The 25,422-nt window shown below is 32.2% G+C and overlaps 1 protein-coding gene across 5 annotated transcripts in view; it reads right to left on the reverse strand.

Moving 5' to 3' along the window:
* Mp (collagen XV/XVIII-type protein multiplexin) overlaps positions 1–25,422 on the reverse strand; it is a 1,493,071-nt gene that overhangs the window by 1,075,100 nt on the left and 392,549 nt on the right. The window lies entirely within an intron of this gene.

Consider the following 25,422-nt stretch of genomic DNA (forward strand, 5'->3'; position numbering starts at 1 on the left):
AGAAAAGCTTAGCCATCTAAGGTTTGCAGATGATATCGTACTAATAGCTGATAGGATAGATGAGGCCAAAGAACTTTTAAATCAGCTCTACCTTTCCTCGCTAGAAGGGGGATTGAAAATAAATATATCTAAAACCCAGATGATGACAAATCTTGTAGTCAGCGAAGATATATGCCTAGGAACAAGATCCATAGACCAGGTAATGGCCTATAAATACCTAGGTCATGAGATTCGCATAGGAAAACATAACCAAACCGTTGAGCTTCTCCGTCGTATAAGACTGACTTGGGCAGCCTTCGGCAAGCTGAACAATATTTTCAAATCGTCTGACATACCAATATGCCTTAAAAGAAAAACGTTTAATCAGTGTGTTTTGCCAGTGTTAACTTACGGTGCCGAAACGTTGACCATGACAAGGAGAACAGTTTAAAAGATCCGTGTGTGTCAAAGGGCGATGGAGCGTGCTATGTTGGGCGTTTCACTACGAGACAAGATCCCAAATCGCCAGCTACGACAAAGAACAGGAGTGGCTGATGCAGTAGAGAGAGTAGCAACACTAAAATGGAACTGGGCAGGTCACGTGGCTCGAATGACAGACAATAGATGGACAAAGCGGATACTGGAATGGAGACCAAGAGATGATGCCTACCGAAGTAGAGGTCGTCCACCAACACGTTGGACTGACGATCTAAAACGTTGTCATAGGAATTGGATGCAAGAGGCACAAGATCGAAATAGATGAAAAATTATGAGGAAGATCTATGTCCAGCAGTGGATAAGCGAAGATTGAATGATGATACATATACATTATATGGTATGTAGCACATTAATATCTCTAAGATATTTAAATAAACCATTAATATTGCAATTTGGACCTAAAATTTTAAATAATTCGTTAGATGATAAGTCTGTGTGTCTTTCTTTATTAAATTTAGGGCAGTCTATTAACATATCTTAAGGTTATTTCACTGTTGCACAAACCACATAAAAAATGGTTTGTTTTAGCTATTAACTAACTATGGGTCAATCTCGTGTGACCTATACGCAACCGGGTTAACTTCACAAACAGTTGTCGGTTAAGATCAATATCACACCAAGATGTTGTCCGAGGTTTAATTTTGCGTAGCACTGATTGCGAATCTTGCCAAGCACTTTCCCACTTAGTTAACAACTTTTGTTTAAAAAATGATTTGAGGTCCGCCGCTATCTCTTTTTTCACTGTAGCTGAAGTGGCACTGTCAATAGCTTCAAGTGCGCGAACATCTGCTTCTTCATTGCCTTGGAGTCCGATGTGTGATGGAACCCATATGAACTGAACTTTAAGGTTAGCTTCATGGAGTTGAAATAGTACATTCTTTATGAGAAGTGCAATAGGATGTCTGGTATGCAATTATTTCATGGTTTGTATTGAACTAAGGGAGTCAGTGATTATAAGAGAATTAGGAATGTTAAGGTCGATAATATGAATAAGCGCTTGAAAATTGCATAGAGTTCTCCAGTGTGTATGCTACTAATGAAGGGTAACTTAAATTGTAATGTAATGGATGGTGTGACAAATGCTGACCCTACACTAGAGGAGGTTTTAGAAGCATCCGTGTATATGTGATAAGGAATCTGGAAGCTGTCAAGTTTGTTAAGGAAAGATTGTCAAATTTTGATAGAGGGAGTTTCAAATTTATTATATGATGTAAGTAATAGATCACATAATATAGGTGGGATGTTCCAAGGAGGAGGAGTCGGTATATATGTTTCGAACATTTCTGGAAAATGGGTGTCAAGTAAGGATAGAATTCTTCTAATTCTTTCATAAAAAGGAGGATCTACACCATTTTTATTGTATGCTTCTTTAAAACGGTCTGCAATTGTGTGATGAACAGTGGGGTGTGATGAAACTGCAGATATAGTTGAGGCATAGGCCAAGGAGAGGTACGTTCTTCTTAATTTTAGAGAGTATTCACCGGTTAAACACTGTAGACTTGTGGCAAGGCTTGTACAAAATGCTCCTGTAGCAATTCGTTTGCAAGTGCCGTGTTTTGAATAGCCTCAAGTTGATTTAGCACTGTTTTTTTCGCAGAGGAATAAACTATGCATCCATGATCCAACTTGCTTCTTATCAGTGATTTATAAATGTGAATGAGACATTTGTAGTCTGAACCCCAGTTGTTATGACCTAAGGTACGCATTAAATTAAGACCGTTTTGGCATGATTTTTTTAGATTAATAATATAAGACTTCCATGATAATTGTTTGTCAAATAGCATTTCCAAAAATTTAATGTGTTCTACATAGGTTAAATTATTACCATATATCTTAAGTGTTGGTGCTGTTGGTGATAGTCGTTTAGAGAATAAAATACATTTTGTTTTGATAATGGAAAATTGTAATTCTGATTCTAATGAACAGTTTTCTAAGTTGTTTAATGCATTTTGTAGATTTCTCTGCAATGACTCTATGTTTTTGCCTTTGGAGAACAACACAAGATCGGCAGCGTAAAGTCTAGCCTTAACAACCTTTGGACAGTTGTCTAATATCTTGATTTATTGATATTAAAAAAAGTGTTGTACTTATAACAGATCCCTGTGGTGTTCCATTTACTTGAGATTTAGTGCTAGATGTGGTACCATTTGCGCGGACTTTGAACTGTCGTTTACTGAGAAAATTTTGTATAAAGTGCTGTACATTACCTTTCACACCCCAATTACTTAGGGTTTTAAGAATGTTAAATCGCCATGCCATATCCAATGCTTTTGTTATGTCAAAGAATACAGCAAGATACTTCTGTTTATTTGCGAAACTTTCATGTATTTCTGATTCTAGGTCAACTAAATTGTCCATGGTTGATCAGTTTTGACGAAATCCACTTTGTTCGGTAATTAGTAGATTATTCGTTTCAAGGAACCATATTAATCTTTTATTTACCATCTTTTCTATAATTTTGCAAGATACATTTGTAAGGGAAATGGGTCTATATGATTCTGGTTTAGTGCGAGGTTGGTTTGATTTCAATATGGGAATAATTATAGCGTCTATCCATCTTGAGGGAAATTCGTGTTTAGTCCACATCCTATTGTAAAGTTGAAAGATATACTTTGGCAGTGTCGGGAAGGTTTTGGAAAAAGCTAACTGGAATATTATCTGGTCCTGGTGTGGAATCTTTAGTGGTATTTAGACAATTTTCAAGTTCTTCTGTGGCGAAAAAAGTGTTGAGCGGATTGTTTTCAATGTCTACATAGTCAATGGGTTCTTTTTCACTGGATATTTTCTTATGAATAAACTCACGAGAGTAGTTATTATTACTAGAGTTAGTTTCATGATGTGTTGCTAAAAGCTCAGTAATTTATTTGTTGGAGGACATTATTTCGTTGTTGTCGTACAGGAAGGGAATCTTCTTATAATTATTATATCCAGATATCTTTCTTACGTTTTGCCAAACAGTAATTATAGGCATGGAAGTATTAATAGTTGATAAAAACTCTTGCCAGGATTTTTTTCTACTTTTTTTTAGTGACGTACCTTACATGAGCTCGTAATTTTTTGTATTTCGTAGTAGTATCTGTTGTTTTGTTTTTCTTCATTTTATTGAATGCTTTTTTGTAATCTTTAATTGCTTGAGTACATTTCGGATTCTACCATGAAAGAGGTTTTCTGGTTGTAATAATTCGAGTTTTACCTATATGTTCATCAGCAGCGTTGTAAATTAGCGACAAAAACGTTTCTAGAAGATCATCGATGCACATGTCTTCTGTAACTTCTATATGTTTGCTAAATTGGGACCAATCAGCATTCCTTAAATTCCATTTTGGGATTGGATGTGTATTTTCTGCTTCATTACTGATTTCGAACGATATTTTTATGGGAAAATGATCACTTCCATATAGGAATGGAATGATGTCCCAAGAAAATTTTGGATATAATATTGGGTCACAGATTGATAAGTCAATAGCTGAAGTAGTGCCTGTATGAATGTTATATCGTGTTGGTTGCCCATCGTTTAACAGATTCAGGTTTTTTGTATGTATTAGGTTTTTAATAATTTTTCCCATAGAGTTTGTTGCGAGAGATCCCCATATTGGATTGTGTCCATTGAAATCTCCTAATATGATTTTAGAAGTTGGAATCTGGTCTAATAGATGTGTGATACTAATTTTTTTACGGAATTATACTGAAACTGCTATTACTTCTAAATTGCTGTTTACTGTTGTTAGTTTAGCATCATATTTGTTATTAACATATGTAGCAACACCACCGCTAGCTATGTTTAAATCGTTTCGATTTTTATGAAAGCATGTAAAATTATTGATCCGATGACTGTGTTGTCCTTTAAAATTTGTTTCATGTAGGCATATGATGGATGGTAGAATTTCAGCACATAAGTGTTTAAACATTTCTAAACGAGCATATAGCCCGTTTAGATTCAACTGTACTATTGAATCGGTCATATTACTAATAAATTTCTTGTGACGATTCCATTACAGAATCACTGTCTTGTTCAGAGGTATATGTTTACTTCATTTGGTGTAGTAAATATCACAATTTTGCTCATGAAAAAACTTGGCTCAATTTTTAAGATTGCTCAGAAAAGATTTAGAGTCTTAAAAAAATTGAGCCACCCTATATTATGCAACATCAATATTTAATTAGTTTAATTTGTACAAGAATTCAAACAACTGCCAACCGGGTAAATATCTCTATATTATCTATATTTACTCATCAAAAATTTCCAAGAGAATCTTATCCCAGATGAAATTTAGTTGTTGAAATGTACGCTTTATTATATTTGCGTTTCAAAATTGTGAGCTATGTATGCTGCAAACAGAATCTATTATGTATTGTTCGATGTTTTATGGTATTAGCGTATCGATGATGTCAAAGGCAGATGTGAATTTCTCGAATCAGAAAGTCAATTTAGTTATATATTTAGTTAACAGAGTTATTTAGCTAAATGGGAAGTTATTGAATAATATACGTTTCCCTTAAGGCATATTTCGTTTCCTATGTGCTATTATTATTCACAAATAGAAATTAACGTTAGAGACATATATCTTTGATCTACTTATGTTAAATAGATTATGTAATTGTATATTATTTATTTCTTTTTCCCTTTGAGTATATGGTTAAAATAATATTGTCGAAAACTACTAAACTGAAATTTAAGAAAATATCTTTTTATCTATCAAATAAATTATTTACAGACTTACTAAACCAAGATAACGGGGAGTCACAAAAAAAAACAAGATTAAATAAAGAAATGCGAAACAGGATTTATTCAGGGCAAAAAGAGTGACAAAAATGAACTAGAATATAAACGGAAGTACTAATACAATTTGGATAAATATGGTTAGCATTATTAGAGATGCTGCTATTGAAACACTTGAAAAAACTATATAAATAATGACAAGAAAATAGATAGGACACAAATCTACAAAACCGTGTCACTAGCTGTTACTTATCACATAAGATTGGATTATATTTTGTTTGTTTCTGCTTTTTTGATTATAATTTAGGATTTTAGTAATAATAGGTAAACTTTTTTCAGCATAATTACAGTTACAGGTAGTTCTAAAAAAGCCACAACCAAGCATGACAGCACAGTTCTCCAATTACTAATTCTATTGCAAATCATAAGGAAAAGTTAGGAAAAATAATATATCATCAAGACATAGTAAGGTTGTACATTTAGTTTACTCTTAATAATAATAATATAAAACTCTAATTTTATATGTATAATATGGCTTTAAAGCCTAAATAATTTATCCTGAATATGATTTTAACTAATAGCTCTATTTTCTTTTTATTTATTTCTACTTTTAAATTTTTAAACTATATTGTTTTTATTTAACATATTAAGAACAGCTTCTTCGATTTTTCTGTTTCCACCATATGTATACATGAATCTTTCCATTCAACTAATTCAATGTTCACTTTTACATGCGTGTTTACATATCTGAGATCTATCAAATTCTTTATTTTTGATATGAGATTCATGTTTCACCTAAACAAAAGCGTTCCCATTCACTTAAAATATTCCCATAGTTCCCATTCAAGTTATTTTATAAACACAATTCCTTTGTTCTTTCTGGTTCTTTATCAGGTTTGCTTCTAGAGAAAATAGATCTCAATGTGCCTTTTTTAGTTTGGTTTTTGATAAAACAGATCTCAATATGTTTTGCTAATCATCCTGCCATCGTGTAAGTGGTATTTTTCCTGCTTCTCTTATCTATCATTGGTCTCCTTTCCAGTAATTTGCGAGTCCATCGTTTATCCTTCATCCTTGCTATATGACCAGCCGATTTCTGCGTCAGCCCGAAACAAAAAAGTTTTTCTTTTTATAATTGCCCTATTGCCAGATTCCAGTAAGAGCCTAAAAAGATATCCGTTGAATTCTGGCAGGCAGCGGAAAGGGAAATCTTTTTTATACATCTAAGGAGCAAGACACCACGCAGCTAAACCACCGTTCCACAGTAGTGGTCTTAGCAATCAATAAACAACTAAAATCCATATATTAACCGTCACCTTAAAAGAAGAATAACTATATTATATTAAGGAAAAACTTTAAAAAACAAACAACCATACCTATCACAATAAATCAGAAAAAAATTGTTTAAGAACTTCATATTACCAAAAAAAATCAAAAGAACGAACATATTTCCATAAGGCCATAAATTAATTTTAGTACTTACCGGTTCCACCTCTGTCCTCCTGCGCCTTTTTCTTCATCGCCCCAGAGATCAGACGGTGTACTTCTCTCCATTCTTTCTCTTATCTCATCATTATGTTTTCCATATTTCTTTCATCCAGTATGAAATATATTCGCCTCTCGAAGTCTCCCCTGGCAGTTAAAAATGTGTCTACCGAGGCAGATGTGCCTATCCTATTTGTGAAGATGCTGAAACTACCATGTCCGATCGAAAACTGCGTAAGGAAGTAGTCTAGTTTCCTGAACTTACATTCTCTCAGATCGGGAACAAGCTGATTCATCCACCTTGCCTTTCCCATATCATTAGCCCATTCCCACGCCCATGCCACTCTATCGTTTTCTCTCTCTCTCTCTCTCTCTTCCTCATCTATATTTTCATCCATCCTCCCCAAATAAACACTCGATCGCTCTTTGTAGAACAAGACGATCGTTATCACCGCTCCAATGACATACAGAGCCTCATTTGAGGCCATACTGAAGACGCTAGATACTCTGAGTAGCAATCGCCTTTGCGCAGGCTCCATCAGCTTGGCGTATTTTGCAGTATTCAGTGCACTACATTGCACAGGGGCAGCATGGGTCACCACCGACTGGAAAACTTCATTTATCACCCTTCTTTTGGAGCTACCTGGGCCACCAATGTTCGACCTCGGCCGTATCAACGCCTCCAGACTTCGGTTTGCCTTCTCCATCGTCTTTGGATGTGTACTCCAAGTCTCAGTCTTCCGAGAGCCAGACTCCGAGATACTTAACCAATTTAATCGGTGCAACCCCCACCCCTTTCACTATAAAGCGCAGAGAGGATTTGTCTCAGATCCCTTTAACAACTCCCACCTCAGTTTTATGAGGTGCTAGCTGTAGATCGTGCTCTCTGATTCACCTACTAATAAGTACGACGCAGGGCTGTGGTAGCCGTTTCCGTATCAGTTTTCTGACTCGCCTGCGCAACCACAATCAGTGCGAGATCACCAGCATAAGCTACAAAAGTGCATCCTCTTCGCATATGTAGCCTCTACACCTCGTCGTGCAGGACATTCCACAGGGTTGGACCTAGTATCGAAAGTTAGTATTTGTTTCCAATAAATATTAAAGTACAAATTAAAAAGGGTAAGAAATAGAAGAAGAAGTAGATTGCCCTATAAACATATGGAACGAAGCCTTATGTTGCACGATAAAGGGAGTAAGCTCTGGAATTAAGAACAAAAAAAGATTCTGTTTCTAGTAGTTTAGAAAACTAGATTAACTGAGAATGAAATGACAGTATAATCTAGGCTATATCGAATTTTATTTCTGTTTTGTTTGTTTTGATGATTAATTCTGGGTATATTTAGACACTTTTTTACTAAATTTTTATCCTTAAATCGATAATTATATTTTCCTTAGTACTTAAAGTATTATTTTGTTTATTATTTTCAAGAAGCATCTTCTAGTTTTTTTTTTATTTAATAGTTAATCTAGTTTAAAATTTATATCAAAAATCCACTTATACAGCAATTATTTTAACGATCTTTTAACAAGATTAGCCTACTGAAGTAAAGCTAATTAGCACCTGCCTTGAGATCAAATGATTTATTTTAATGTCTTTTTTATAATTACACAAAAACCTAAGATTTCAAAACCAAATCAACAATAAATCAGGTGAGAATTGTAAACTGGATACTTTTGAATTCGTAGTTATCATAAAAATGTCGAAACCGTTAATAAAAGACATAAATATGGTTATAATTTTGCTGTCGAAATGTTTAGTAGGTGTTGCCAAGTGGACGAGTTTTCATAAATTTAGGTATCAGATTAAAGAATTAAAGTAACTTTATAGATAGAAAGTGAAACGTTTGCATAAATGCGAGAAATTAACAAATACTAAAAAAGAATTGGATATAATGAAATGGGATATACTGGATATAAGTGATGAAAGACGGAAAAGAGAAAGATCTCTAACAACAGATAATATAAATCGCTTCTATCACTCAGAAAGAAAAGAGGACAAGAAATACGGCGTTGGAATACTTTTAAAATCACGAAATAAAAGGGGGAAACCCCAGTAGTTGGCTGTATACCATAGTTTAACAAAACTTACAAAGCAGTAAAAACTTCTGGTGTATAATGGTATATTATTGTATTAAAAATAATTAAAACTTTTCCAAAAGGAATACAATTATTCCAAAACGTTTTCGGTCCAGTCAGACTATCATCAGTGAAACCTGAAAGTATATTTCCACTTTAAAATGACACAAAAAGGGTAAACATTTTTTATAATGCAGTTCGTCAAAGATTTCGTATCTTCTAACAGAGTTAGAATTTTTTTCCACCACTAAAGAAGAGAAAAATGAAGATTCCTACCTCAGACAGCAACTATGAACCAAAAAAAGGTATAATTTACAGTTAAATTTAAAAAGAGTTTGAAACTAGCTACTGAAATAGGTTTAAAAACCATTGAATTAGATGACAATCATGGTTATATTTATTAAGGTCATGTCACAAGGTCGATGTTACGAGATTTCACCTTAAGGGAACATACTTTCTCCCTGTTCGAAAAAAATGGGACTACTTTGCCCACCGGATGAAACAAGCCAACTGAATAAGTCAAGAAGAAAGTTAAAAGGCAAAGTGTAGTAGTATGGTTGACGAAAGTTAACATAAATTTATTTTTATTAAGAAAAGCGGACTCAGTAGAACTGTGGTTAGAGGATGTATTGTTGTAGAATGTTAACTGAAGGTGAAATTGAAATGCAATATGTAAAACACTAGTCTGAAACACTAGTATGAAGTGGCCAATATCAAAGACTGAAGAATCATAAAGAGTAACTTCAGCATTGGTGAACAATATTTAAATGGTAGAAACAGAATCAAAGAAAACGAAGAATTATATGTGTGAAGATGTAAAAACTAGAGGCTAAAATATAATGTTAAACGATAAAAGAAGGTAGAATTTGAAGTGTTCGTATAAATGGGAAATGGGAATTAAATATGAAAAAATGTGCTGAATTAAGTTAATTACTGTGTGTGGAATAAGGTTGGAAGTTGCAAGGAAGATCAATTTAAAAATAGCTACGAAATGAATATGAATGGAAAACAAAAACGCATCCGGAACTTATCATAATATCAAAAAAAAACTAGTAAAAGAGACAAAAACAAAACATAGAAATAGCAAAATTACAAATGAAGGTAAAATGCTAAATGAGCTAAATAAATACGATGGAAAGACAATAATAAACGCTAATACAAAACTGTTCAATATAATGGAAAAATATCCTTGTATTATTACTACAGTAAATTAACGTTTTGCTAAAAAAATTGGATTAAGGTTGCTCTTACTCTCTTCTTTACTTTTGAACTCAAGCCCAGGGTTGCTTTTACTTGGTGCATAAAAGCCCCCCTTCTCGGGGATAAAAAGACATACGTTTAAAATAAGTACGAAACTAAATAAAATGACTAATTCTAAGCAACTTTTGTTCTTTAAAGTTTTTTCACTAAGTTAGTACTTTTGAGTTATTTGCGAATGAAAATGTTTATTTTTCAAAATAAAAACGACGTTTTCAGACGGTTTAGCCAAGTAACTCAAAAGTATTTATCGAAAAAAAATATTAATAACAAATAGCAAAAATATAGCTTATAAAAAAACAAAAAAATGGTGTATTTATGATGTCTGTAGACCTAGTAGAAGCAGATTTGTAGCTCATGAAATCTAGGTCCTTATTTGTCAAATTCCAAGTCGAATACGAGTATTTCAACGTAAAATAACCAAAACATTAAGCACTTTTTGTGAAAACTCATCTAATCTTTTTGAAATTGTTTAAAAGAAGCTGTGTTTTTGTTTTATTAAAAAAGTTTTTAGCAATAAAACTAGACTAATTACACTCAAAATAAAGTTGGTCCTTACTTTTTGTAAAAACATGGTGAAAATCCCCCCTTAATTAGCACCACGAACAAAATTAATCGTTACCGCTTTACAATTTACTTTATTTATGTATTGTTTATAAATATTATCTGTCAGTTTGACTGGTTCAAACCTTCAAACTGCTTATTTTTGGAAAAATATTGTTTTAAATTAAAAGAAAAATTTTTTAAACTTTGAAAAGCAATAATAACAAATAAAATAAACAGTATTTGTAATACGCAAAATATTAAAGAGTATACATTGTAAGATACACATAATGTGCAATTAGGCACAGACATACTTTTACCCATCCTACTAATAAGGGTTGTTTTACACACTAAAGTAAATATAAAATAAATTCATACCTACCATTTTGAATAAAAAAAATATGTATTATATTTATATTTTCAATGAAAAAACAATACTAAAACTATTTGAATTTCTTCGGAAGGGGTGGTTTTTATAAGGGTAAAAATGTGGTAAAGAAAAGAAAGAAACAGTAAAGAAATATAAATTTAATTTCACTATACAATTAAATAATTCAAAATTGCTTTTGAACTGTACGACACGAGTCCAAAAGTGAAGTGGAGAGTAAGTGGCACGGAAAATTACAGAATATCGCTGAATTTCACGTTCATTGACTGGTCTATATACTCAGTTTCTCAACTACTCAGCTAAGGTGTGACTAAGTATTGTAATATCTTATCTTATAAAAAAACTTATTTTTTTATTTATTACAGCTTCCTAATTGGGGAATATTTTCGTACTTTAATATTAATACCTGAATGGCTATGGAAATTTTGTTAAAAGCGTAGAACCAAACTTTAATCTATATTACAAATCAAGACTATGTCATGACAGTTACTGAACACACTTACATAATGTTGTGGTTTTTGTAGTGGGCGTAAATACATTAATATTGTCACATCTACGTTCTACGAAAATTTTTAGTTAAATATTTTAAAACACAAGAATTTTTTAATTGCTAGTTTTGGATCTATTTTCATGTCTGTTAGTGAAAAGACGATTTTTATCAATACCGACGAGGATGCCACGTTTACTATGTTGCTAGGAAATATACACAGTGGCCGAAAAGTCTGGAAACGACCAATTATCTCGTCAATTGCTAGTCATAATTTTACAAAATTTGAGATATACGGAGATTCCATATTTGATATTTGCAATGTTGACAGATTTGCCGTTTCTCTCATATTATTAGTAACTTTGGGTTTTCAAATTCATCACCCTTAATATTCAGTCATTATTGGAATCTCCTATTCAATACGAGTTCAACCATATGTAACTTATGATTTTATGTAGTTTGGAAGGTCTTAAATGCATAAAACAGTGCAAAATATGCAGATTTTAATAAATTTAAATATTTAAATGTAGAGTGCTGTGATTTTGACATTTGTTTACCATTTACATTATTAACTAAAACTGACAGTAGTTGTGTTTCGAAAAGTTCTGCAAGATAAATTGCTTCTCTAAAATGGCTCTTAACGAAAAAGAAAGAAAGTAAAAGATATATACCGATTAGGTAGACCGAAAAGAGTTATGAATGACAACAAAACTTTAGATATAATGCAAAGTTTTGTTGAAGATCCACATACATCCTCACGCAAAATTAACTTATTGCAAGAATTAAGTGAAGATGACTTCGATAGTAGATTAGAGTTTACTGAGGTAATGATGGATAAAATTGAAAATGATGAAAATTTCGTCAACAGAATATGTTTTTCCGATGAAGCAACCTTTACACTGTGTGGAAGTGTAAATCGACACAATTTAAGGTACTGGAGTGACGTAAATCCACACTGGATGCGTGAAAACCATACTCAAAGACCACAAAAATTAAATGTATGGTCAGGTATAGTAGGTACTCAGTTAATTGGACCATTTTTTATCGAAGGAAATGTAACGTCAGATAGTTACGAAACGTTACTTAGAAATGAAATTGTACCTACACTGAGAAATTTGTTTGGGGCCAATTTTAATCAAATATGGTTTCAGTAAGAAGAAGCTCCAGCTCATTTTGATGTAAATATTTGGCGTTATTTAGATGAGATATTTCTTGGACGATGGATTGGTAGACGAGGTAGAATTGAATGGCCTTTACGTTCACCTGATTTCAATCCTAAAGATAATTTTTATTGGAGATACTTGAAAAATTCAGTTTAGAAAACTAAACCAGCAAGTCTTGCAGATCTAAGGCAACGAATTATCGATGAATTTCGAATAAGTTCTAGACAATCATGAAGAAATGTGGTAGACCCATTCTACCATCGATTAGTGTACTGTCAACTCACAAATGGAGCACATTTTGAGCACTTGATAAAGTAACCACTATGTTAAAAAATGTTGTAATTTATTAATTGTTACGTTTTAATGTAGTTGAAAATAGTTAGTATTAAAAAATTGATTGAGACAATTAGGCGTTGCCAGACTTCTGTTTTATGTATTTAATACCTTCCAGACTACACAAAATCATAAGTATTACATATGGTTAAACTCGTATTGAATAGGAGATCCCAATAATGACTGAATATACAGGGTGATGAATTTAAAAAACCAAAGTTACTAATAATATAAGAGAAACGGCAAATCTGGCAACATTGCAAATATCAACTATGGAATCTCCGTATCCCAAAATAGGTGCACCCCAAATTTTGTACAATTATAATTAGCAATTTACGAGATAATTGGCCGTTTCCAGACTTTTGGGCCACTCTGTATATTATATATTATGATGGTTTATTTTCTATATTATATCAGTCTTTTTAGCATTTTATGTATACTTGGTTGGCTTTTGTACATTTTTTTTAATTTTTGACCTTTGACAGCAATACAATAGCTCATCGTTTGTTATTAAGACTTCCTTGTTATCATCTGAATTTGAGATATGTCCTTACTATTTTAGCCTAGATTCTTGTCTCTATTTTGGGATTGATCTTGATATCTTGATTGATTTTTATCTAGATTTGAAATAAATTTATTTTTAATATTTTGTTATTTCTGAGATCTGCTAGTAAATTCATGGTATTTTTTTTTCTTTTAAACTGTGGTTCTGTGTTATACACTATGTATAATTTACTTGTTACTTATCTGAGAGATTTTTCTATAGTATATTCAACCCACATATATAAAACTGTTTCTTTTAAAATACTATTTATAGTAGGAAATCTATTGTCATATGATAATTCAAAAGAGTTGGAAAAATGCCTAACAAACCACTTCTGCACAGATGAGCAAATAATAATAACCGAAGATTTCATGGTTTACTTGACAAAAAAACAAAAATTAGAAGAAAATATAATCAGTGTCATTAGAAGTGTTACACTCAGAAGGAATAATTTCTTGAACTTAACTTTTTAGTAACAGAATGACTATATTTAAAGTATGCTGATAACAATATCAATGTTTTATAATTTATACTTTTTGTAGAAATAAAGTTTTATTTTTATTTTTTTTGTGAAGAAAAGGGGTAGGTGCAATAATATTGTTAGTGATCAGCGCACTAATTTTAAGAGTGCTAATAATCAGTTTATATAATTTGCGCAAAATGGAGCACAAAAATTAAACATTTCCTGAAATTTTAATCAGCCCGTTTTTCCTCACTTACATGGATTACCCGAGGCTGACATTATGTCATTCAAATCATATTTTTACCTGGTTATTGGCAATCAAATATTAACATTTGAGGAACTCAATACAGTTCTAACACAAGTTAAGGATATTCTAAATGCTCATCCCTTGTGTCTCATTAGCTCAGATCTCAATCATCTGCAGCCACTTACGTCCGGATATTTTTTTACATTATTTTTAAAAAATATACGGAAATTCCATAAACTTATATGGAATCATTTCGAGTCGTTAAATAGTCCGATTCTTAAACCCGATTTAAGTTCTTTAAGTGTTAACAAATTAAGTCGTTAACGGCTATTGCAACGTATCCAAAGCGATTTCTGGAAACCTTGTGCTGATAATGTCAGAATATTGGTCATATGAGAGCAATAACTAATACGTCAGCGGATGAATCTACAGCTACTTGAAAAAGGAGAAGCCATATCAACTAAAGTAGATATTATCAGTAACAAATGCCTGAAATCCCTGAAATAAAAAATATTGCACTGAATATCTCCAATTATATTTTGTTGCTTGTATACTTTAGTAATATATCGTTAATCATTCATCTGATTAATTTACCATAAGATAATAACAATCAAGCTAAAACCTTTTTTGATTGTATGCGGATATTTATATGGTAAAGAAAGCTTGAATCGAATGGCAATTAAATGTATACAGACGATTAATAAAAGAGATTACAATCACTTTGCATACTAGACTCCAACTAATAATACCAGCTAAAATATAACTGATAACGCATTTGGTAAGGTCCATGACATAAACTGTATGGTTAATATATTTATTTAGAAACCTTCATAATTGGTTCATATATATTTTAAATTCCATGTGTTAATCTCACTTGCATCCAGCTTGAGAACGGTACCTTACTCGTCCTACCTACCAATTTACTTTTCAATCATTATTTATATTTACTCTTAATATGATGTTTCGTAAGAAAATCAGTGGGTACGAGGATTATAAAACATTAAAAAGCGCATCGGGATAATATATCACTCTCGATCGTTGTAATGAAAAATTGCTTGACTCTCTTAATTGTATAAATCAAAGAGCTGAGCCTGCAGATGATGGTATCGGCTACCTGCTATACCCAAACGATGTCGTGATAGTAACGTCCTATTATTACGCAATAAAACAACGGTATAGACGACAAGCTGGTGGTATCGTCACGCGATTATAGTATTCGATAACTGAAACATTTTTTAAATTAATAAATTATTGCTTTATACATTTTTTCCACACTGTTATAACAATATCAACTCGCTTGAAATATCCATTTAAAATATCAACAAAACAACACCATAATAAAAAAGATACAAGCGAGAATTTTATGACACCATCATTATGAGTTTATTAGTGGCATAAATTATCTTACATATTAACTGCATCTTTTTAATAATTCATGTACATTTTATACAGACCTACGAAAAATGTTTAGTTTAATTTCAAAGATTCAGTTAGGAAAATATTCACTTTATCAAAGAGCGAAACTATATACATATTTGTAAAGTGGCACACTACGAAAAAAAGTTACTAGGAAAAACTGCATATTAAAGACATTACACATAGAAAACATGATTGTGAAAAAAGCGTTTTCATCGATGTTCGTCGTAATCTCCTTTCGCTGAGTTTTGTTTTTATACCTGTGTTTAATATACACACAACCAAACTTATATGGAATCATTTGATACTTCTTAAGCTAATTTAAAAAATCAACCTACAAAGTCAAAGAATATTTCCGTGGCTGGCATGAATATGTTGACATGTCTAAAAACACAGTTTTTCGGGGCATTGATTTTAATTTTTGACAATTAGGTGTAAAAAAGATTATTAACTTTTTTTTAGTTTATTGTCGTAAATGTAAGTAATTTTAGTTGATTTTTCCAAATCTGGAAAAAAAGTGGCATTTCCTTTGGTTATTTTATAGAAATCAGACTTGTCACATTGTTCACCTATACTTGTCAACTTATTCACGATAAGCAACTTACTCTGATTCAAATAAATCTGATGAAATAGAGTAACTTTACAGCCAAATAAAATATGCCCTTCTGTTTGGAATATTTATTTCAGAAACGAACAGGAACGAAACATAAAACAAATTGTAATTAAAATAAAAAACAGTCTTCTTTGTCACATACAAATAAAATTAAAAACAATATCGTGATCTGTTTATTTGGTTTCAGTTGTTTTTATATTTGAATAGAAGTCGGGGAACAAAGGATCTATTAGATGCAAAATATCCAGAAGATCTTTTTTTATTTTCTTTGCTTATTGTTAAATTTCTTTCGTTATTACGTTTAAGTGAAAGCAGTGTAGGTTTTCCTCTTTTTTTGACAGTAAGACAATTAAAGGGAGTATTATCTTCGAGATTATCTTGAAAATAAATTTTGTCAACGGATTTTTGATACTGCAGCCATTTACCTGGTTGCCATAAAAACTTGTCCCCAGCAACATCCTTTTTTCTAATCGAGAAAGGTCCTTTTTTTAAGCCAAGCTCAGCAAAGTTATAAAAATCGTTTGAACTCATATGAACAACTTTAAATGGGTTTTTTTTTTCTGGCATTATCTAACCAGTTGAATCTAATCATGAAGATGATTAATTTTCATTTGTTTTTTTTTAGTTTTCTCAATAATGGCGTAATCAGAGTCACATTCCATGTGACTATGACCACTAAGTAGAAATTTGTGATTAATAATTTTTAAAGTTGGGTGCTTATCTCATAAAAATGTAAACATCATTGCCACGATGTTATTTTTATTCTGCCTACCGCCAGTATCTGAAATTAATGTAATTTCTTTCACAACTGGTGAAAGATAATTTAAACAAAAGTGGCACAGACAGGATGAGATTTGATTTGTGTTCCAATTGTCTCATCCCACATGTAACACGTAGCTTCATCCGTTGCCAAGTCGTGAACCGTTAAATTAAAGGTCCAAAGCTGCCTCTTGTAAAAGGCAATTGAGGTTTGTAAAAGTGGTGTGTGTAGACACTGTTGAAGGTCAAACGCATAAGCCCAAAATGAGGAATCTTCTTGAGCTATTGCTTTACTGGCGCGTTTTGCAGAATAAGCCTTTTCAGCCTGCAAATGATGCTCAGATAATTGAATTTTTAAATCTCCATTTTCCTCAGCTAACTTCGTCTGCATCGTTATTATATCACACGTGAGACACGTGTCTTTTGATGGTTTTTTAAGTCTAAGTTTAAGATAGTTTTAAGTCGTGAAACAATTTGAGTACAGTTTTAAAAATTCTTCGTATAAACTATATTTGCTAAAGAAAGATCAAGAGATAAATATTTTTTATTTGTAATTTTCTACAGTAATGGCGTTCCTAGCTAGGAAAAGATAGAATATGATTTTTGACTGAAATTATATCGTCTATACTTTTTTTATTAGCAGGAGGACCTACACACTTTTGATCGGATTCTATTATTCCGGTTGAAGAAAATTTCTTCTTCTGAAAGAGTACATTCATAAATCCTTTAGTTTCCCCTAAGATTCTACAGTAACCTTCTTTGCAGGTTCGTTTTGCTTTATTATAAACGATCAATTTTCATGTACAATAACACTCTCTATTTATTGCTCTTCTTTCTAAGTCTTTTTAGGTAAAATTGAAACTAACCCCGATATGTACATAGCCCTTCGATCTCTACTCTCTTACTTCCAATAATCATTAAAACATGTAGCCCTTTCGGCTTCACTGAACATTTCAGCGCCTTTTAACCTCGGTAATAAGTTTTTCGATAATATTTTGGAGTTAGTTTTACCTCTTTCTGTAGTAAAGCTCTCCTGCATTTCTAAGCCTTTTACATTCTTCTCTTTATCTTCGTATTCGACCTTTTCTTTTTGTATAATTTCTACTGGCTAGAGTTTGCAAGACTGGAATATTCTCCGTATCAGAGTTGCTGTCATTATTTTGCAGGTTTTCGACTGCATGATTCATGAAATTTTCTTTGGGTAAAACATAATCTAGATTTAAGTCTGAAAAAAAAACAATAATTTAATATACAATTCTACACACCTAGCTGGTTTAAATAAATTTCTCACAAAAATTTCCGTCGATATCATCACAACATAAAAACTAATTAACATCCACGTTTTTACAATTGCATTACTAATTTTATGTAGTCATATTAACATAAAAACTACATTGATATAACAGCTACTTTATTTGATAAATATTAGACAACCGATTTCGAAAAAATTTGGATAATTTTAATTTAGCACCTTACTTTGCAAAGTATTATTTTACAAAATATTCAGAAATATAGACCTACTTTTAGATTCTCCAGTTCACAACTTATTGAATTAAAGATACTATAAAATAATAAAGTTCATGTTATTTTATTTTCACTAGACTATTTAGTATATCTTGTAGCTGCGGCAAAACAGTTAATGTTTTCAGTGTGGATAAGAGAATTTATATAATTGAAATGAATAGTTGTAACGCCTTTAAGCCTATATTCAATCAACGCTATAACCATAACATACGACATACATTTTAAAACCCATTTCCTCCAACAATATCTCACAAATTGACACTTAAATACAAAGATAAACATGCAACTTTTGTTACCTATAATATAAGTTTTTTTTTACGAAATTAACATGCATTTCTTACAGTAAACGAAACACTTACCTTCTTCTAGTATATTTTTTTATCCTGTTGGTGGACAACTTTTACTTTTCTCTCGAATAAGATTTTCCACTTCCAGAAATTCCGATTTATTAAGATATTCACTTATTCACCGCATAAATTTATTATTAAACAATATGTTGTAATAAATATCAGAAAAATGAAATACTTCGACTTCAAGTTTTTCACGCCAGCCACGGATTTAATTTAAAACAATTTAATTACCAATACATAAAAATTAAAGAAACCCATAAATTCTTAAACAATAAAATTCAAATTATTTATTTTAAAGTCAATAGCATACAAAATTTCAATTTACAAGGAATGATGGTTAGATTGTTTTTATTTATTTATGTTTTTTTATTTATTTATGTTTTATTTTTATGTAGGTTGTTTCTTTTCTTCAAGAGCAACTTGTACTAGCTGTACGGCGTTTTGTGAATTTTCCCGGCGAGGTTTTATTCTTTTTTTAAGCATATTCCACAAATGCTCTATAGAGTTAAGATCGAGTGAGCAAGCAAGTCTCTAAAGAATAGCAATATCTTCTGCTTCAAAGAAGTCTGTAGTGACTCTGCTGATATGTGGAGGTGCATTATCGTGCATAGAATCGTGCATATTATCGTGCAAGTTTTAGAACCAAATCAACATAACTTCGAGCTATTCAAGTTGGTTGAATGGAAATTAAAGAAGTTTTTCCACCGACCATATTACTTCCCCAAAACACAACAATTCCTCTTTTAGGTCTGTAAACAGATCTGGCTGTTTCCGTTCTTATTTGTCTTCCTCACTCTCTAAGTACACGAATTCATCGGTCAAATGATTTTACACAAGTTTTGATTTCATCTGAAAATAGCACATTTTGCCAATTTCCAATGTTTCAGTTTTGGTATTGAAGACACCAATTTAGGCGATCAATCTTGAGCTGCCTGGTTAACTTGGGAATCCGTAACTGTCTACTGCTGTATAGTCCTTGGGCATGAAGTCTTCTTTTTGTCGTTTCAACTTAAACACTTACACCTGTACCAATTAAAAGCTGCTTTTGGAGTTGCGGGTATAAAACGATCCTGGAAAGCCTGGCAATTGCTAGTTTTTGCCGAATTTATCTTGGTCTATTCTTAAACGTTCCTAACTCCTGATACCTAACATAGGTTTTTGACACAAAGCCCTGTGTTACGGCTACCACTGTAGCTATGTCCCTCTAAGACATTATTTGCTCCACAAGACCAATAAAACATCCCCTTTGCACATCCGTTAACCTCACATAAGGCATATTTTTCTTTTTGAAAGCAAAAATTAATTTATTTATTTTGTTATCTGATTGGTTATTGGTTTGTTTATATTTAATAAAAACTTTTATTCTTCGCAACAATAACAAGTTTTTTCAAAAGAAATAAATATTAGTTTGAAATACATGGTGATTCCATATAAGTTTGGTTGTGTGTAATCAGTTGGTAGAAAAAGATTTTGAGATCTCTGAAAAACACTAGCATATTACATCAATTAAAAACTTTCTAAACTAATTTTTAAGAATACAGTTTTGTTACAATCTTCAAATACAGGTTCAAATAGACAATCTCCTTAAATAAAACAAAAACAATTGAGGAGTTTGCTGTAAGAAGGATGCCGCTCCATATTTAGACCGTTTTGGGTGGAAACATAAATATGCCATAATTAAAAAAATTGGAGGATTGACTGGTATAAGAACGATGCAGATCCGATAATAAATAAAGGAATTATACGTCTTTATGGATCTGCCTCCTTACTCATTTGGTGCAAGAAGGGTGCAGCTTCGGATCTGCATCCTTTTTACACCAAACCATTGTGAATTTTCCGTGATATTCGTGGAATGCAAGGTCATCTTCTGTTGGAGCTGGGCCGGCAGGGCAGATGAGTTGTTTTGACTTGTAAGTCGCTATCATTACTGCGTGGCGTGCGTTTTCATGCGGTTTAATTGCTCGTGTAAAAATTTACCGTCGGGTAAAAATGAGTGAAACTGAGTCAGATCCGTCTAGCGCTAGTGAGTCAAACTATGAACCTACAAGCTCTGATGAAAGTTATTTTATTAGTGATGTTGCAGGACCTTCAGCTAGGAGGAAGCATCCAAAGAAGAAACGTACCTCTGTAAAAACACAACACATTGAACCTGTTGTCAACATGGAGCCCACGGAAGAGCCCCCAGTTTTTCGTGTAACCAAAAATAGAAAAAGTGCCAACCCCACTCTCTGGAAAAGAAATATGAAAAAAAAGCTATTCCAGAAGGAAAAATGTATACGAGCTGGAAACGAATACAGAAGGGACCAAAATTAACTGGATCGCAACTGCATGTACAAGTATTTTCAGAATGTGGACGAAGAAACAAGAAAAGTTTTCTTACAAAATTTTAACAAAATAGGCGACAAAGATGTGCAGAATACCTATTTGGGAGGGTTGATTCAAACTACTACTATTCAAAGAACTCGAAAAAGACTAATAAAAGGCAAGACCGCACTTGTTCCCACAAATACTTTATAAAACTGGGTAAGCTATCCAAACGAGTTTGTAGACATGCTTTTGGTTCAATCCATGGCATATCAAGAAAACGTGTACATCTCAGTGCTCTAACTTTTCGTGACAGAGATATTGCAGCGCCACCTAGTAACAAAGGAAAGCATACAAATAGACTCAAGCGAAAATCTAACAAAACACTCAAAAATGTGAACATGCACATCCAGAGCTTTCAAAGGCGTAAATCTCATTATAGTAGAAACAAATCCCGTCGATTCTATTTATCTCCAGAGCTAAATGTAAAAAAGATAAAGAAGATGCATCAACTCTATTTGGAACTTAACCTTTTAACTGCCAACGTTCCCATTTTGGGAACACCTATTAAAACATTTTTTTATAATTGTTTATGCAATTATTTTTGTAAATCGCACTACATAATGTTTTGTAAAGGTAAGGGGCTTGCTAGTTTAAAAAAAAATGTTCTTAGATGTGGGTTCATTTTCTTAAAAAAAAAATAGTAAAAAGCACAAAAATTCAATTTCTTGATTCGTTTTACGGTTCTTGTTATCAAGTCAGCAAAAATTATTCTATTGCTATTATTTTTTCAAGTAAGGTAGCCAATTGACTACCTTAGTAAATAGTTTATATTGCGCTTGAATTCTTTCATTACTTTTTGAAAAAAATTGTCGGAATTAGCCATGTCCCAAAATGGGAACGTTGGCAACTTTGAATACCTAATATACCCTAATAAATTATAATATAATGTCGTTTCTGTTAGCTCGTAAATTTTCAAGGGCAATAACGATTAGTGCAATCGTCTTTCAAGTGCCTAATAGGAATTTAGGAATAACAAACAGTCGATCAGAGCTGTTCAAGAAGAACACGTGTGTACTTGGTTTTTTTTCTGTCTGCATTGTTTATGCTGAGAAGTTTAGAATGGATACAAAAGCATTTTATGGGTAAGTTTACAAAAATAATTTTTCAATTAGGGTCTAATTCAACAGTTTTTCTTAAGTTTTTCTTCTTTCTTGAAGTAAGTACATAACTAAAAATAAAAATCTATTGGTTCAGTTTTTTTGATACAAATATTTTCATATTGTTTACTAAGAGCACCGAAGGCTTTTTAGAAAAAAAAATATTATGTAAAGTACCTAAGACAGTCTTATTTTACATGTACCTTTCTATTGAACCATGTTTCTTAGATATTTCATTGTTTTAGGAAATCTATACGCCGACACAGACTATTACGGGATGCTTTGGAAGATGTGGAAACCTCAATATCCTCTAACATTGATGTTGTAATACTTCCTCCCACTTCAGGAGACCGAGATATTGATAGTGACGAGGACACTCTTGATGACCAGATTTTGGACGTGGTTGATATGCCAATAGAGGTTCCTGGAGAGGTAGAAATTCATGATGGTGATGCCGAATCAGATTACGAAGAAGAATCAGTTATAAGTCACGCATCACAAAAATGGAGGAAATCTGAAAAAGTGGCAATCCAGCTAGAAGCCCAAGATCCACCTAAAGTAGGAGCCGAGCACATGGGTAAAACGGAGTTTGAAATATTCTCTTTGTTTTTTACTCCAGAAATTATTAGTTTTATTCGTAATCAAAGCGAAACTTACGCTCGAAGGGATCAAAATTTTCATAATTTTATAGTTTCTGATGAAGATATTCGTCAGTTTATTGGCTTGCTCCTGATTAGCGGATATCATCATCTACCCGGCGAAAATGACTACTGGTCAACGGCGGATGACATGCAGGCTCCAATCTTTGCAAAGACAATGAGCCGTGAAAAATTCAGAATAATAAAAAGATATCTTCACGTTTGTGACAACTCTAATTTAGCTCATTCAAAAGTAGCTAAAGTTTTACCACTTTTCGAAAAATTAAAAATTAATATTCAGCAGTTTGGAGTTTTTCATAAACATGTCAGCATTGATGAATCAATGGTTCCATATTATGGCCATCACTCAGATAAAATGTTTATAAAAAATAAACCAATTAGATTCGGATTCAAACTATGGATGCTCTGTGGAAATGATGGATATCCATATAACTTTGATATTTACTGAGGAAAATCGGGAAATGCTCAAACTCCCTTAGGAACTCGAGTTGTAAATAATATGTTAGAAATTCTGCAAAATAAAAACAGCCATGTTGTATATTTCGATAATTTTTTCACCAGCTACTCCCTTCTGAAATCTTTATCAGAAAACGGTATACGGGCTTGTGGTACAGTTCGAGAAAATAGGATCAACAAATGTCCTTTAGTTTCATCGTCAACTATCAAAAAACAAGATCGAGGGACCTATGATTACAAATCAGATGGCGATCACAGATCACCTAACCTCTAGATGCTTCACGACAATACTTTAGTTGGATATGAAATTCAGCGCTCCAAGAGATTTGTATCGGAACTAATTCAAGCGATAAATTACGCGGGAAATCCAAAATTTAATTTTGGTGGGAAAATTTAAATAAAGCTTAAAATATTTAAATATAATTTGGTATATTTGAAAAAAAAATTGTATTTGAAATTTGAAATACTTTAGTTACTTGTACATAAAGCTATTCGTTAAAAAACTCTTCTACTGAATAATATGGTCTTTCAGATAGATAGGTTTTTGTACTTTTACGGAACTTAAGGAAAGAAGTTGCAAATTTAGGTTGCAAAGGTAGATGGTTGTATAATCTTTTTACTGAATATAATATGGATTTCTTTACTAACGCAGTGGACGGGATCAGTAAATACGCATTAAAGGTTGAATTTCTGGTGGAGTAGTCATGATTAGGTCATGCTGAAAAAACATGTATGCGTTTACGAATTAAGCAAACAGTTTCTAAAATATATAAAGAAGGAAGACTTAAAATCCCGTGATTTTTTAAGTATCTTCTGCAATATGTTATTCTACCGAGACCAAAAAGATACCATATTACTCTTTTTTGTTTGTAATTTAAAAACAACTGTCAGATTGGGCAGCTGTTCTAGAACCCCAAGAAAGAAGACCATATCGAAGATAAGACTCAAACAAAGAAAAATATGTTATTTTGAAAGATCCTAAATTAATTTTCTTCAAAACAGATCTTATTGCATAGCAGGCTGAGGCTAGTTTCTTACTTAACAAATCGATATGAAGGGACCATTTAAGGTTGCTGACTATAAAAATACCAAGAAATTTTACAGAATCAATGATACTGATCTGGCTATTATTAAGAAGCAAGGATTGAAGAGCTTTATAGGATAATGCTACTGTCTTATCCACGTTAAAAGAGAGTAAATTAAAGTCTGACTAGGTTTTTATTTTAAATAGATCAGAAGTTATAGTTGCATGAAGAATTGCAATATTAGAGTTTCTGCATGTAATACTGGTATCATCAGCAAAAAGAAAAATGTTTCCATCGGTTTTAAGTTGGTGATGTGATTTATAAAGATAAGGAAAAGTAGAGGACCCAATACTGAACCTTGTGGTACTCCACATACAATGCTTTTGTGACTAGAAGCTGTATCATTTGCTATAACTAGTTATTTCCTATTCCCTAAGTAATATTGGAACCAATTCAAAGAAATACCTCGAATGCCATAGAGATTTTTTTTTTATCAAAATGTCGTGATTTACACAATCAAAAGCTTTGGCATAGTCACAGAAAATAGTGGCAGTGTAAAGATTATTGTGTAGTGCTTAATAGACCTCATTTGGTACATACATAGTATCACTGGTACATTTATTACATAAAAACCCGATCTGACTTTGTGATTTTTTACAAATCATTAAATATAAATATAACTTAAACTAAAAGCACATAATACACACTATACAAGCATGAATACAAATTAATGACTGGTATTAAGATGACCAATTATGGGGATAAATAGGATATTATGGAACAGATATATTTTTTATGTGTGCAACTAATGATCAGTAAAAATATGATACCAAGATCTCTAATTTCACTCATTTTAGTTGCTTTAGTAGGTACTTGAATGTATTAATTTATTTATTTATTTACGCATGTACCATTTACACAGGAACAAATATAAAATTTCTATAGTTAGCATATTAATATGGTAAATAAA

This window comes from Diabrotica undecimpunctata, chromosome 7 (assembly GCF_040954645.1).
Source record: "Diabrotica undecimpunctata isolate CICGRU chromosome 7, icDiaUnde3, whole genome shotgun sequence".
Classification (NCBI taxonomy): domain Eukaryota; kingdom Metazoa; phylum Arthropoda; class Insecta; order Coleoptera; family Chrysomelidae; genus Diabrotica; species Diabrotica undecimpunctata.